The following is a 17,909-nucleotide window of genomic DNA, read 5'->3' as shown; positions in this document are numbered from 1 at the left end:
AAACATCTCTGCCCTATCCTACTCTCTTCATAAACATCCATGCCCTATCCTATCCTCTTTATGAAAATCCCTGCCCTATCCTATCTCTTCATAAAATCCCTGCCCTATCCTACTCTCTTCATAAACATCCCTGCCCTATCCTACTCTCTTCATAAACATCCCTGCCCTATCCTACTCTCTTCATAAACATCTCTGCCCTATCCTACTCTCTTCATAAACATCCCTGCCCTATCCTACTCTCTTCATAAACATCCTGCCCTATCCTACTCTCTTCATAAACATCCCTGCCCTATCCTACTCTCTTCATAAACATCCCTGCCCTATCCTACTCTCTTCATAAACATCCCTGCCCTATCCTATCCTCTTTATGAAAATCCCTGCCCTATCCTACTCTCTTCATAAACATCCCTTCCCTATCCTACTCTCTTCATAAACATCCCTGCCCTATCCTACTCTCTTCATAAACATCCCTGCCCTATCCTACTCTCTTCATAAACATCCTGCCCTATCCTACTCTCTTCATAAACATCCCTGCCCTATCCTACTCTCTTCATAAACATCCCTGCCCTATCCTACTCTCTTCATAAACATCTCTGCCCTATCCTACTCTCTTCATAAACATCCCTGCCCTATCCTACTCTCTTCATAAACATCCCTGCCCTATCCTACTCTCTTCATAAACATCCCTGCCCTATCCTACTCTCTTCATAAACATCCCTGCCCTATCCTACTCTCTTCATAAACATCCCTGCCCTATCCTACTCTCTTCATAAACATCCCTGCCCTATCCTACTCTCTTCATAAACATCCCTGCCCTATCCTACTCTCTTCATAAACATCCCTGCCCTATCCTACTCTCTTCATAAACATCCCTGCCCTATCCTACTCTCTTCATAAACATCCCTGCCCTATCCTACTCTCTTCATAAACATCCCTGCCCTATCCTACTCTCTTCATAAACATCCCTGCCCTATCCTACTCTCTTCATAAACATCCCTGCCCTATCCTACTCTCTTCATAAACATCCCTGCCCTATCCTACTCTCTTCATAAACATCCCTGCCCTATCCTACTCTCTTCATAAACATCCCTGCCCTATCCTACTCTCTTCATAAACATCCCTGCCCTATCCTACTCTCTTCATAAACATCCCTGCCCTATCCTACTCTCTTCATAAACATCCTGCCCTATCCTACTCTCTTCATAAACATCCCTGCCCTATCCTACTCTCTTCATAAACATCCCTGCCCTATCCTACTCTCTTCATAAACATCCCTGCCCTATCCTACTCTCTTCATAAACATCCCTGCCCTATCCTACTCTCTTCATAAACATCCCTGCCCTATCCTACTCTCTTCATAAACATCCCTGCCCTATCCTACTCTCTTCATAAACATCCCTGCCCTATCCTACTCTCTTCATAAACATCTCTGCCCTATCCTACTCTCTTCATAAACATCCCTGCCCTATCCTACTCTCTTCATAAAATCCCTGCCCTATCCTACTCTCTTCATAAACATCCCTGCCCTATCCTACTCTCTTCATAAACATCCCTGCCCTATCCTACTCTCTTCATAAACATCCCTGCCCTATCCTACTCTCTTCATAAACATCCCTGCCCTATCCTACTCTCTTCATAAACATCTCTGCCCTATCCTACTCTCTTCATAAACATCCCTGCCCTATCCTACTCTCTTCATAAACATCCCTGCCCTATCCTACTCTCTTCATAAACATCCTGCCCTATCCTACTCTCTTCATAAACATCCCTGCCCTATCCTACTCTCTTCATAAACATCCCTGCCCTATCCTACTCTCTTCATAAACATCCCTGCCCTATCCTACTCTCTTCATAAACATCCCTGCCCTATCCTACTCTCTTCATAAACATCCCTGCCCTATCCTACTCTCTTCATAAACATCCCTGCCCTATCCTACTCTCTTCATAAACATCCCTGCCCTATCCTACTCTCTTCATAAACATCCCTGCCCTATCCTACTCTCTTCATAAACATCCCTGCCCTATCCTACTCTCTTCATAAACATCCCTGCCCTATCCTACTCTCTTCATAAACATCCCTGCCCTATCCTACTCTCTTCATAAACATCCCTGCCCTATCCTACTCTCTTCATAAACATCCCTGCCCTATCCTACTCTCTTCATAAACATCCCTGCCCTATCCTACTCTCTTCATAAACATCCCTGCCCTATCCTACTCTCTTCATAAACATCCTGCCCTATCCTACTCTCTTCATAAACATCCCTGCCCTATCCTACTCTCTTCATAAACATCCCTGCCCTATCCTACTCTCTTCATAAACATCCCTGCCCTATCCTACTCTCTTCATAAACATCCCTGCCCTATCCTACTCTCTTCATAAACATCTGCCCTATCCTACTCTCTTCATAAACATCCCTGCCCTATCCTACTCTCTTCATAAACATCCCTGCCCTATCCTACTCTCTTCATAAACATCCTGCCCTATCCTACTCTCTTCATAAACATCCCTGCCCTATCCTACTCTCTTCATAAACATCCCTGCCCTATCCTACTCTCTTCATAAACATCCCTGCCCTATCCTACTCTCTTCATAAACATCCCTGCCCTATCCTACTCTCTTCATAAACATCCCTGCCCTATCCTACTCTCTTCATAAACATCCCTGCCCTATCCTACTCTCTTCATAAACATCCTGCCCTATCCTACTCTTTTCATAAAATCCCTGCCCTATCCTACTCTCTTCATAAAATCCCTGCCCTATCCTACTCTCTTCATAAACATCCCTGCCCTATCCTACTCTCTTCATAAACATCTCTGCCCTATCCTACTCTCTTCATAAACATCTCTGCCCTATCCTACTCTCTTCATAAACATCCATGCCCTATCCTACTCTCTTTATAAACATCCCTGCCCTATCCTACTCTCTTCATAAACATCCCTGCCCTATCCTACTCTCTTCATAAACATCCCTGCCCTATCCTACTCTCTTCATAAACATCCTGCCCTATCCTACTCTCTTCATAAATCCTGCCCTATCCTACTCTCTTCATAAACATCCCTGCCCTATCCTACTCTCTTCATAAACATCCCTGCCCTATCCTACTCTCTTCATAAACATCCCTGCCCTATCCTACTCTCTTCATAAACATCTCTGCCCTATCCTACTCTCTTCATAAACATCCCTGCCCTATCCTACTCTCTTCATAAACATCCCTGCCCTATCCTACTCTCTTCATAAACATCTCTGCCCTATCCTACTCTCTTCATAAACATCCCTGCCCTATCCTACTCTCTTCATAAACATCCCTGCCCTATCCTACTCTCTTCATAAACATCCCTGCCCTATCCTACTCTCTTCATAAACATCCCTGCCCTATCCTACTCTCTTCATAAACATCCCTGCCCTATCCTACTCTCTTCATAAACATCCCTGCCCTATCCTACTCTCTTCATAAACATCCCTGCCCTATCCTACTCTCTTCATAAACATCCCTGCCCTATCCTACTCTCTTCATAAACATCCCTGCCCTATCCTACTCTCTTCATAAACATCCCTGCCCTATCCTACTCTCTTCATAAACATCCCTGCCCTATCCTACTCTCTTCATAAACATCCCTGCCCTATCCTACTCTCTTCATAAACATCCCTGCCCTATCCTACTCTCTTCATAAACATCTCTGCCCTATCCTACTCTCTTCATAAACATCCCTGCCCTATCCTACTCTCTTCATAAAATCCCTGCCCTATCCTACTCTCTTCATAAACATCCCTGCCCTATCCTACTCTCTTCATAAACATCCCTGCCCTATCCTACTCTCTTCATAAAATCCCTGCCCTATCCTACTCTCTTCATAAACATCCTGCCCTATCCTACTCTCTTCATAAACATCCCTGCCCTATCCTACTCTCTTCATAAACATCCTGCCCTATCCTACTCTCTTCATAAACATCCCTGCCCTATCCTACTCTCTTCATAAACATCCCTGCCCTATCCTACTCTCTTCATAAACATCCCTGCCCTATCCTACTCTCTTCATAAACATCCTGCCCTATCCTACTCTCTTCATAAACATCTCTGCCCTATCCTACTCTCTTCATAAACATCCCTGCCCTATCCTACTCTCTTCATAAACATCCCTGCCCTATCCTACTCTCTTCATAAACATCCTGCCCTATCCTACTCTCTTCATAAACATCCCTGCCCTATCCTACTCTCTTCATAAACATCCCTGCCCTATCCTACTCTCTTCATAAACATCCCTGCCCTATCCTACTCTCTTCATAAACATCTCTGCCCTATCCTACTCTCTTCATAAACATCCCTGCCCTATCCTACTCTCTTCATAAACATCCCTGCCCTATCCTACTCTCTTCATAAACATCCATGCCCTATCCTACTCTCTTCATAAACATCCCTGCCCTATCCTACTCTCTTCATAAACATCTCTGCCCTATCCTACTCTCTTCATAAACATCCCTGCCCTATCCTACTCTCTTCATAAACATCCCTGCCCTATCCTACTCTCTTCATAAACATCCCTGCCCTATCCTACTCTCTTCATAAACATCCCTGCCCTATCCTACTCTCTTCATAAACATCCCTGCCCTATCCTACTCTCTTCATAAACATCCCTGCCCTATCCTACTCTCTTCATAAACATCCCTGCCCTATCCTACTCTCTTCATAAACATCCCTGCCCTATCCTACTCTCTTCATAAACATCCCTGCCCTATCCTACTCTCTTCATAAACATCCTGCCCTATCCTACTCTCTTCATAAACATCCCTGCCCTATCCTACTCTCTTCATAAACATCCCTGCCCTATCCTACTCTCTTCATAAACATCCCTGCCCTATCCTACTCTCTTCATAAACATCCCTGCCCTATCCTACTCTCTTCATAAAATCCCTGCCCTATCCTACTCTCTTCATAAACATCTCTGCCCTATCCTACTCTCTTCATAAACATCTCTGCCCTATCCTACTCTCTTCATAAACATCCCTGCCCTATCCTACTCTCTTCATAAACATCTCTGCCCTATCCTACTCTCTTTAAACATCCCTGCCCTATCCTACTCTCTTCATAAACATCCATGCCCTATCCCATACTCTTTATGAAAATCCCTGCCCTATCCTACTCTCTTCACAAACATCCCTGCCCTATCCTACTCTCTTCATAAACATCTCTGCCCTATCCTACTCTCTTCACATACATCCCTGCCCTATCATGCTCTCTTCATAAACATTCCTGCCCTATCCTACTCTCTTCATAGACATCCCTGCCCTATCCTACTCTCTTCATAAACATCCCTGCCCTATCCTACTCTCTTCATAAACATCTCTGCCCTATCCTACTCTCTTCATATACATCCCTGCCCTATCATGCTCTCTTCATAAACATGCCTGCCCTATCCTACTCTCTTCATAGACATCCCTGCCCTATCCTACTCTCTTCATAAACATATCTCCCCTATCCTACTCTCTTCATAAACACCCCTGCCCTATCCTACTATCTTCATATACATCCCTGCCCTATCCCACTCTCTTCATAAACATCCCTGCCCTATCCTACTCTCTTCATAAACATCCCTGCCCTATCCTACCTCTTCATAAACATCCCTGCCCTATCCTACTCTCTTCATAAACATCCTGCCCTATCCTACTCTCTTCATAAACATCCCTGCCCTATCCTACTCTCTTCATAAACATCCCTGCCCTATCCTACTCTCTTCATAAACATCCCTGCCCTATCCTACTCTCTTCATAAACATCCCTGCCCTATCCTATCCTCTTTATGAAAATCCCTGCCCTATCCTACTCTCTTCATAAACATCCCTGCCCTATCCTACTCTCTTCATAAACATCCCTGCCCTATCCTACTCTCTTCATAAACATCCCTGCCCTATCCTACTCTCTTCATAAACATCCTGCCCTATCCTACTCTCTTCATAAACATCCCTGCCCTATCCTACTCTCTTCATAAACATCCCTGCCCTATCCTACTCTCTTCATAAACATCCCTGCCCTATCCTACTCTCTTCATAAACATCCTGCCCTATCCTACTCTCTTCATAAACATCCCTGCCCTATCCTACTCTCTTCATAAACATCCCTGCCTATCCTACTCTCTTCATAAACATCCCTTCCCTATCCTACTCTCTTCACAAACATCCCTGCCCTATCCTACTCTCTTCATAAACATCCTGCCCTATCCTACTCTCTTCATAAACATCCCTGCCCTATCCTACTCTCTTCATAAACATCCCTGCCCTATCCTACTCTCTTCATAACATCCTGCCCTATCCTACTCTCTTCATAAACATCCCTGCCCTATCCTACTCTCTTCATAAACATCCCTGCCCTATCCTACTCTCTTCATAAACATCCCTGCCCTATCCTACTCTCTTCATAAACATCCCTGCCCTATCCTACTCTCTTCATAAACATCCCTGCCCTATCCTACTCTCTTCATAAACATCCCTGCCCTATCCTACTCTCTTCATAAACATCCCTGCCCTATCCTACTCTCTTCATAAACATCCCTGCCCTATCCTACTCTCTTCATAAACATCCCTGCCCTATCCTACTCTCTCATAAACATCCTGCCCTATCCTACTCTCTTCATAAACATCCCTGCCCTATCCTACTCTCTTCATAAACATCCCTGCCCTATCCTACTCTCTTCATAACATCCCTGCCCTATCCTACTCTCTTCATAAACATCCCTGCCCTATCCTACTCTCTTCATAAACATCCCTGCCCTATCCTACTCTCTTCATAAACATCCCTGCCCTATCCTACTCTCTTCATAAACATCCCTGCCCTATCCTACTCTCTTCATAAACATCCCTGCCCTATCCTACTCTCTTCATAAACATCCTGCCCTATCCTACTCTCTTCATAAACATCCCTGCCCTATCCTACTCTCTTCATAAACATCCCTGCCCTATCCTACTCTCTTCATAAACATCCCTGCCCTATCCTACTCTCTTCATAAACATCCCTGCCCTATCCTACTCTCTTCATAAACATCCCTGCCCTATCCTACTCTCTTCATAAACATCCCTGCCCTATCCTACTCTCTTCATAAACATCCCTGCCCTATCCTACTCTCTTCATAAACATCCCTGCCCTATCCTACTCTCTTCATAACATCCCTGCCCTATCCTACTCTCTTCATAAACATCCCTGCCCTATCCTACTCTCTTCATAAACATCCCTGCCCTATCCTACTCTCTTCATAAACATCCCTGCCCTATCCTACTCTCTTCATAAACATCCCTGCCCTATCCTACTCTCTTCATAAACATCCCTGCCCTATCCTACTCTCTTCATAAACATCCCTGCCCTATCCTACTCTCTTCATAAACATCCCTGCCCTATCCTACTCTCTTCATAAACATCCCTGCCCTATCCTACTCTCTTCATAAACATCTCTGCCCTATCCTACTCTCTTCATAAACATCCCTGCCCTATCCTACTCTCTTCATAAACATCCCTGCCCTATCCTACTCTCTTCATAAACATCCCTGCCCTATCCTACTCTCTTCATAAACATCCCTGCCCTATCCTACTCTCTTCATAAACATCCCTGCCCTATCCTACTCTCTTCATAAACATCCCTGCCCTATCCTACTCTCTTCATAAACATCCCTGCCCTATCCTACTCTCTTCATAAACATCCCTGCCCTATCCTACTCTCTTCATAAACATCCCTGCCCTATCCTACTCTCTTCATAAACATCCCTGCCCTATCCTACTCTCTTCATAAACATCCCTGCCCTACCCTACTCTTCTTCATAAACATCCCCTTTCCCCTATCCTTCCCTTCTTCATAAACATCCCTGCCCTATCCTACTCTCTTCAATAACATCACTGCCCTATCCTACTCTCTTTATAAACATCCATGCCCTATCCTACTCACTCATAAACATCCCTGCCCCTATCCTACTCTCTTCATAAACATCCCTGCCCTATCCTACTCCCTTCATAAACATCCCTGCCCTATCCTACTCTCTTCATAAACATCCCTGCCCTATCATACTCTATTCATAAAACATCCCTGCCCTATCCTACTCTCTTCATAGGCATCCCTGCCCCTATCCTACTCTCTTCATAAACATCCCTGCACTACCCTACTCTCTTCATAAACATCTCTGCCCTATCCTACTCTCTTCATGAACATCCATGCCCTATCCTACTCTCTTCATAAACATCCCTGCCCTATCCTACTCTCTTCATAAACATCTCTGCCCTATCCTACTCTCTTCATAAACATCCCTGCCCTATCCTACTCTCTTCAATAACATCCCTGCCCTATCCTACTCTCTTCATAAACATCCATGTCCTATCCTACTCTCTTCATAAACATCCCTGCCCTATCCTACTCTCTTCAATAACATCCCTGCCCTATCCTACGCTCTTCATAAACATCCCCGCCCTATCATACTCTCTTCATAAACATCCCTGCCCTATCCTACACTCTTCATAAACATCCCTGCCCTATCCTACTCTCTTCATAAACATCCCTGCCCTACCCTACTCTCTTCATAAACATCTCTGCCCTATCCTACTCTCTTCAAAAACATCTCTCCCCTATCCTACTCTCTTCATAAACACCCCTGCCCTATCATACTATCTTCATATACATCCCTACCCTATCCTACTCTCTTAATAAACATCCCTGCCCTATCCTACTCTCTTCATAAACATCCCTACCCCATCATACCTTCTTCATAAACATCCCTGCCCTATCCTACTCTCTTCATAAACATCCCTGCCCTATCCTACTCTGTTCATAAACATCCCTGCCCTATTCTACTCTCTTCATAAACATATCTGCCATATCCTACTCTTTTCACAAACAACCCTGCCCTATCCTACTCTATTCATAAACATCCCTGCCCCATCCTATCATATTTATGAAAATCCTTGCCCTATGCTACTCTCTTCATAAACATCTATGCCCTATCCTACTCTCTTCATAAACATCCATGCCCTATCCTACTCTCTTCATAAACATCCCTGCCCTTTCTTACTCTCTTCATAAACATCCATGCCCTATCCTACTCTCTTCATAAACATCCCTGCCCTATCCTACTCTCTTCATAAACATATCTGCCCTATCCTACTCTCTTCATCAACATCCATGCCCTATCCTACTCTCTTCATGAACATCCCTGCCCTATCCTACTCTCTTCATCAACATCCATGCCCTATCCTACTCTCTTCATAAACATTCCTGCCCTATCCTACTCTCTTCATAAACATCCCTGCACTACCCTACTCTCTTCATAAACATCTCTGCCCTATCCTACTCTCTTCATAAACATCCATGCCCTATCCTACTCTCTTCAATAACATCCCTGCCCTATCCTACTCTCTTTATAAACATCCATGCCCTATCCTACTCACTTCATAAACATCCCTGCCCTATCCTACTCTCTTCATAAACATCCCTGCCCTATCCTACTCTCTTCATAAACATCCATGCCCTACCCTACTCTCTTCATAAACATCCCTTCCCTATCCTTCCCTCTTCATAAACATCCCTGCCCTATCCTACTCTCTTCAATAACATCACTGCCCTATCCTACTCTCTTTATAAACATCCATGCCCTATCCTACTCACTTCATAAACATCCCTGCCCTATCCTACTCTCTTCATAAACATCCCTGCCCTATCCTACTCCCTTCATAAACATCCCTGCCCTATCCTACTCTCTTCATAAACATCCCTGCCCTATCATACTCTATTCATAAACATCCCTGCCCTATCCTACTCTCTTCATAGGCATCCCTGCCCTATCCTACTCTCTTCATAAACATCCCTGCACTACCCTACTCTCTTCATAAACATCTCTGCCCTATCCTACTCTCTTCATGAACATCCATGCCCTATCCTACTCTCTTCATAAACATCCCTGCCCTATCCTACTCTCTTCATAAACATCCATGCCCTATCCTACTCTCTTCATAAACATCCCTGCCCTATCCTACTCTCTTCATAAACATCCCTGCTCTATCCTACTCTCTTCATAAACATATCTGCCCTATCCTACTCTCTTCATCAACATCCATGCCCTATCCTACTCTCTTCATAAACATCACTGCCCTATCCTACTCTCTTCACAAACATCTCTGCACTATCCTACTCTCTTTATAAACATCTCTGAACTATCCTACTCTCTTCACATACATCCCTGCCCTATCCTACTCTCTTCATAACATCCCTGCCCTATCCTACTCTCTTCATAAACATCTATGCCCTATCCTACTCTCTTCATAAACATCACTGCCCTATCCTACTCTCTTCACAAACATCTCTGCACTATCCTACTCTCTTTATAAACATCTCTGAACTATCCTACTCTCTTCACATACATCCCTGCCCTATCCTACTCTCTTCATAACATCCCTGCCCTATCCTACTCTCTTCATAACATCCCTGCACTACCCTACTCTCTTCATAAACATCTCTTCCCTATCCTACTCTCTTCATAAACATCCCTGCCCTATCCTACTCTCTTCATAAACATCCCTGCCCTATCCTACTCTCTTCATAAACATCCCTGCCCTATCCTACTCTCTTCATAAACATCCCTTCCCTATCCTACTCTTTTTATGAAAATCCCTGCCCTATCTCACTCTCTTCATAAACATCTCTGCCCTATCCTACTCTCTTCATAAACATCCCTGCCCTATCCTACTCTCTTCAATAACATCCCTGCCCTATCCTACTCTCTTCATAAACATCCATGTCCTATCCTACTCTCTTCATAAACATCCCTGCCCTATCCTACTCTCTTCAATAACATCCCTGCCCTATCCTACGCTCTTCATAAACATCCCTGCCCTATCATACTCTCTTCATAAACATCCCTTCCCTATCCTTCCCTCTTCATAAACATCCCTGCCCTATCCTACTCTCTTCAATAACATCACTGCCCTATCCTACTCTCTTTATAAACATCCATGCCCTATCCTACTCACTTCATAAACATCCCTGCCCTATCCTACTCTCTTCATAAACATCCCTGCCCTATCCTACTCCCTTCATAAACATCCCTGCCCTATCCTACTCTCTTCATAAACATCCCTGCCCTATCATACTCTATTCATAAACATCCCTGCCCTATCCTACTCTCTTCATAGGCATCCCTGCCCTATCCTACTCTCTTCATAAACATCCCTGCACTACCCTACTCTCTTCATAAACATCTCTGCCCTATCCTACTCTCTTCATGAACATCCATGCCCTATCCTACTCTCTTCATAAACATCCCTGCCCTATCCTACTCTCTTCATAAACATCCATGCCCTATCCTACTCTCTTCATAAACATCCCTGCCCTATCCTACTCTCTTCATAAACATCCCTGCTCTATCCTACTCTCTTCATAAACATATCTGCCCTATCCTACTCTCTTCATCAACATCCATGCCCTATCCTACTCTCTTCATAAACATCACTGCCCTATCCTACTCTCTTCACAAACATCTCTGCACTATCCTACTCTCTTTATAAACATCTCTGAACTATCCTACTCTCTTCACATACATCCCTGCCCTATCCTACTCTCTTCATAACATCCCTGCCCTATCCTACTCTCTTCATAAACATCTATGCCCTATCCTACTCTCTTCATAAACATCACTGCCCTATCCTACTCTCTTCACAAACATCTCTGCACTATCCTACTCTCTTTATAAACATCTCTGAACTATCCTACTCTCTTCACATACATCCCTGCCCTATCCTACTCTCTTCATAACATCCCTGCCCTATCCTACTCTCTTCATAACATCCCTGCACTACCCTACTCTCTTCATAAACATCTCTTCCCTATCCTACTCTCTTCATAAACATCCCTGCCCTATCCTACTCTCTTCATAAACATCCCTGCCCTATCCTACTCTCTTCATAAACATCCCTGCCCTATCCTACTCTCTTCATAAACATCCCTTCCCTATCCTACTCTTTTTATGAAAATCCCTGCCCTATCTCACTCTCTTCATAAACATCTCTGCCCTATCCTACTCTCTTCATAAACATCCCTGCCCTATCCTACTCTCTTCAATAACATCCCTGCCCTATCCTACTCTCTTCATAAACATCCATGTCCTATCCTACTCTCTTCATAAACATCCCTGCCCTATCCTACTCTCTTCAATAACATCCCTGCCCTATCCTACGCTCTTCATAAACATCCCTGCCCTATCATACTCTCTTCATAAACATCCCTGCCCTATCCTACACTCTTCATAAACATCCCTGCCCTATCCTACTCTCTTCATAAACATCCCTGCCCTACCCTACTCTCTTCATAAACATCTCTGCCCTATCCTACTCTCTTCAAAAACATCTCTCCCCTATCCTACTCTCTTCATAAACACCCCTGCCCTATCATACTATCTTCATATACATCCCTACCCTATCCTACTCTCTTAATAAACATCCCTGCCCTATCCTACTCTCTTCATAAACATCCCTACCCCAGATAGCAGATGTTCTGAAAGAGCTGCAAAACCTGGACCCGTACAAATCAGCTGGGCTTGACAATCTGGACCCTCTATTTCTGAAACTATCTGCCACCATTGTCGCAACCCCTATTACCAGCCTGTTCAACCTCTCTTTCATCTCGTCTGAGATCCCCAAGGATTGGAAAGCTGCCGCAGTCATCCCCCTCTTCAAAGGGGGAGACACCCTGGACCCAAACTGTTACAGACCTATATCCATCCTGCCCTGCCTATCTAAGGTCTTCGAAAGCCAAGTCAACAAACAGGTCACTGACCATCTCGAATCCCACCGTACCTTCTCCGCTGTGCAATCTGGTTTCCGAGCCGGTCATGGGTGCACCTCAGCCACACTCAAGGTACTAAACGACATCATAACCGCCATCGATAAAAGACAGTACTGTGCAGCCGTCTTCATCGACCTTGCCAAGGCTTTCGACTCTGTCAATCACCATATTCTTATCGGCAGACTCAGTAGCCTCGGTTTTTCGGATGACTGCCTTGCCTGGTTCACCAATTACTTTGCAGACAGAGTTCAGTGTGTCAAATCGGAGGGCATGCTGTCCGGTCCTCTGGCAGTCTCTATGGGGGTGCCACAGGGTTCAATTCTCGGGCCGACTCTTTTCTCTGTGTATATCAATGATGTTGCTCTTGCTGCGGGCGATTCCCTGATCCACCTCTACGCAGACGACACCATTCTATATACTTTCGGCCCGTCTTTGGACACTGTGCTATCTAACCTCCAAACAAGCTTCAATGCCATACAACACTCCTTCCGTGGCCTCCAACTGCTCTTAAACGCTAGTAAAACCAAATGCATGCTTTTCAACCGGTCGCTGCCTGCACCTGCATGCCCGACTAGCATCACCACCCTGGATGGTTCCGACCTAGAATATGTGGACGTCTATAAGTACCTAGGTGTCTGGCTAGACTGCAAACTCTCCTTCCAGACTCATATCAAACATCTCCAATCGAAAATCAAATCAAGAGTCGGCTTTCTATTCCGCAACAAAGCCTCCTTCACTCAAGCCGCCAAGCTTACCCTAGTAAAACTGACTATCCTACCGATCCTCGACTTCGGCGATGTCATCTACAAAATGGCTTCCAACACTCTACTCAGCAAACTGGATGCAGTCTATCACAGTGCCATCCGTTTTGTCACTAAAGCACCTTATACCACCCACCACTGCGACTTGTACGCTCTAGTCGGCTGGCCCTCGCTACATATTCGTCGCCAGACCCACTGGCTCCAGGTCATCTACAAGTCTATGCTAGGTAAAGCTCCGCCTTATCTCAGCTCACTGGTCACGATGGCAACACCCATCCGTAGCACGCGCTCCAGCAGGTGTATCTCACTGATCATCCCTAAAGCCAACACCTCATTTGGCCGCCTTTCGTTCCAGTACTCTGCTGCCTGTGACTGGAACGAATTGCAAAAATCGCTGAAGTTGGAGACTTTTATCTCCCTCACCAACTTCAAACATCAGCTATCTGAGCAGCTAACCGATCGCTGCAGCTGTACATAGTCTATTGGTAAATAGCCCACCCTTTTCACATACCTCATCCCCATACTGTTTTTATTTATTTACTTTTCTGCTCTTCTGCACACCAATATCTCTACCTGTACATGACCATCTGATCTTTTATCACTCCAGTGTTAATCTGCAAAATTGTAATTATTTGCCTACCTCCTCATGCCTTTTGCACACATTGTATATAGACCCCCCCTTTGTTTTCTACTGTGTTATTGACCTGTTAATTGTTTACTCCATGTGTAACTCTTTGTTGTATGCTCACACTGCTATGCTTTATCTTGGCCAGGTCGCAGTTGCAAATGAGAACTTGTTCTCAACTAGCCTACCTGGTTAAATAAAGGTGAAATAAATAAAAAAATAAAAAAAATACCTTCTTCATAAACATCCCTGCCCTATCCTACTCTCTTCATAAACATCCCTGCCCTATCCTACTCTGTTCATAAACATCCCTGCCCTATTCTACTCTCTTCATAAACATATCTGCCATATCCTACTCTTTTCACAAACAACCCTGCCCTATCCTACTCTATTCATAAACATCCCTGCCCCATCCTATCATATTTATGAAAATCCTTGCCCTATCCTACTCTCTTCATAAACATCTATGCCCTATCCTACTCTCTTCATAAACATCCATGCCCTATCCTACTCTCTTCATAAACATCCCTGCCCTTTCTTACTCTCTTCATAAACATCCATGCCCTATCCTACTCTCTTCATAAACATCCCTGCCCTATCCTACTCTCTTCATAAACATATCTGCCCTATCCTACTCTCTTCATCAACATCCATGCCCTATCCTACTCTCTTCATAAACATCCCTGCCCTATCCTACTCTCTTCATAAACATCCCTTCCCTATCCTACTCTCTTCATAAACATCCCTTCCCTATCCTACTCTCTTCATAAACATCCCTGCCCTATCATACTCTATTCATAAACATCCCTGCCCTATCCTACTCTCTTCATAGGCATCCCTGCCCTATCCTACTCTCTTCATAAACATCCCTGCACTACCCTACTCTCTTCATAAACATCTCTGCCCTATCCTACTCTCTTCATGAACATCCATGCCCTATCCTACTCTCTTCATAAACATCCCTGCCCTATCCTACTCTCTTCATAAACATCCATGCCCTATCCTACTCTCTTCATAAACATCCCTGCCCTATCCTACTCTCTTCATAAACATCCCTGCTCTATCCTACTCTCTTCATAAACATATCTGCCCTATCCTACTCTCTTCATCAACATCCATGCCCTATCCTACTCTCTTCATAAACATCACTGCCCTATCCTACTCTCTTCACAAACATCTCTGCACTATCCTACTCTCTTTATAAACATCTCTGAACTATCCTACTCTCTTCACATACATCCCTGCCCTATCCTACTCTCTTCATAACATCCCTGCCCTATCCTACTCTCTTCATAAACATCTATGCCCTATCCTACTCTCTTCATAAACATCACTGCCCTATCCTACTCTCTTCACAAACATCTCTGCACTATCCTACTCTCTTTATAAACATCTCTGAACTATCCTACTCTCTTCACATACATCCCTGCCCTATCCTACTCTCTTCATAACATCCCTGCCCTATCCTACTCTCTTCATAACATCCCTGCACTACCCTACTCTCTTCATAAACATCTCTTCCCTATCCTACTCTCTTCATAAACATCCCTGCCCTATCCTACTCTCTTCATAAACATCCCTGCCCTATCCTACTCTCTTCATAAACATCCCTGCCCTATCCTACTCTCTTCATAAACATCCCTTCCCTATCCTACTCTTTTTATGAAAATCCCTGCCCTATCTCACTCTCTTCATAAACATCTCTGCCCTATCCTACTCTCTTCATAAACATCCCTGCCCTATCCTACTCTCTTCAATAACATCCCTGCCCTATCCTACTCTCTTCATAAACATCCATGTCCTATCCTACTCTCTTCATAAACATCCCTGCCCTATCCTACTCTCTTCAATAACATCCCTGCCCTATCCTACGCTCTTCATAAACATCCCTACCCCATCATACCTTCTTCATAAACATCCCTGCCCTATCCTACTCTCTTCATAAACATCCCTGCCCTATCCTACTCTGTTCATAAACATCCCTGCCCTATTCTACTCTCTTCATAAACATATCTGCCATATCCTACTCTTTTCACAAACAACCCTGCCCTATCCTACTCTATTCATAAACATCCCTGCCCCATCCTATCATATTTATGAAAATCCTTGCCCTATCCTACTCTCTTCATAAACATCTATGCCCTATCCTACTCTCTTCATAAACATCCATGCCCTATCCTACTCTCTTCATAAACATCCCTGCCCTTTCTTACTCTCTTCATAAACATCCATGCCCTATCCTACTCTCTTCATAAACATCCCTGCCCTATCCTACTCTCTTCATAAACATATCTGCCCTATCCTACTCTCTTCATCAACATCCATGCCCTATCCTACTCTCTTCATGAACATCCCTGCCCTATCCTACTCTCTTCATCAACATCCATGCCCTATCCTACTCTCTTCATAAACATTCCTGCCCTATCCTACTCTCTTCATAAACATCCCTGCACTACCCTACTCTCTTCATAAACATCTCTGCCCTATCCTACTCCCTTCATAAACATCCATGCCCTATCCTACTTTCTTCATAAACATCCCTGCCCTATCCTACTCTCTTCATAAACATCCATGCCCTATCCTACTCTCTTCATAAACATCCCTGCCCTATCCTACTCTCTTCATAAACATCCATGCCCTATCCTATTCTCTTCATAAACATATCTGCCCTATCCTACTCTCTTCATCAACATCCATGCCCTATCCTACTCTCTTCATAAACATCTCTTCCCTATCCTACTCTCTTCATAAACATCCCTGCCCTATCCTACTCTCTTCATAAACATCCATGCCCTATCCTACTCTCTTCATAAACATCTCTGCCCTATCCTACCCTCTTCATAAACATCCCTGCCCTATCCTACTCTCTTCATAAACATCCCTGCCCTATCCTACTCTCTTCATAAACATCCCTTCCCTATCCTACTCTTTTTATGAAAATCCCCTGCCCTATCTCACTCTCTTCATAAACATCTCTGCCCTATCCTACTCTCTTCATAAACATCCCTGCCCTATCCTACTCTCTTCAATAACATCCCTGCCCTATCCTACTCTCTTCATAAACATCCATGTCCTATCCTACTCTCTTCATAAACACCCCTGCCCTATCCTACTCTCTTCAATAACATCCCTGCCCTATCCTACGCTCTTCATAAACATCCCTGCCCTATCCTACTCTCTTCATAAACATCCCTGCCCTACCCTACTCTCTTCATAAACATCTCTGCCCTATCCTACTCTCTTCATAAACATCTCTCCCCTATCCTACTCTCTTCATAAACACCCCTGCCCTATCATACTATCTTCATATACATCCCTACCCTATCCTACTCTCTTAATAAACATCCCTGCCCTATCCTACTCTCTTCATAAACATCCCTACCCCATCATACCTTCTTCATAAACATCCCTGCCCTATCCTACTCTCTTCATAAACATCCCTGCCCTATCCTACTCTGTTCATAAACATCCCTGCCCTATCCTACTCTCTTCATAAACATATCTGCCCTATCCTACTCTTTTCACAAACAACCCTGCCCTATCCTACTCTTTTCACAAACAACCCTGCCCTATCCTACTCTCTTCATAAACATCCCTGCCCTATCCTATCATCTTTATGAAAATCCTTGCCCTATCCTACTCTCTTCATAAACATCTCTGCCCTATCCTACTCTCTTCATAAACATCACTGCCCTATCCTACTCTCTTCACAAGCATCT

The sequence above is a fragment of the Oncorhynchus kisutch genome, linkage group LG7 (assembly GCF_002021735.2).
Source record: "Oncorhynchus kisutch isolate 150728-3 linkage group LG7, Okis_V2, whole genome shotgun sequence".
NCBI lineage: Eukaryota > Metazoa > Chordata > Actinopteri > Salmoniformes > Salmonidae > Oncorhynchus > Oncorhynchus kisutch.
The sequence above is the reverse complement of the archived record's forward strand: the minus strand, read 5'-3'. Positions refer to the sequence as shown.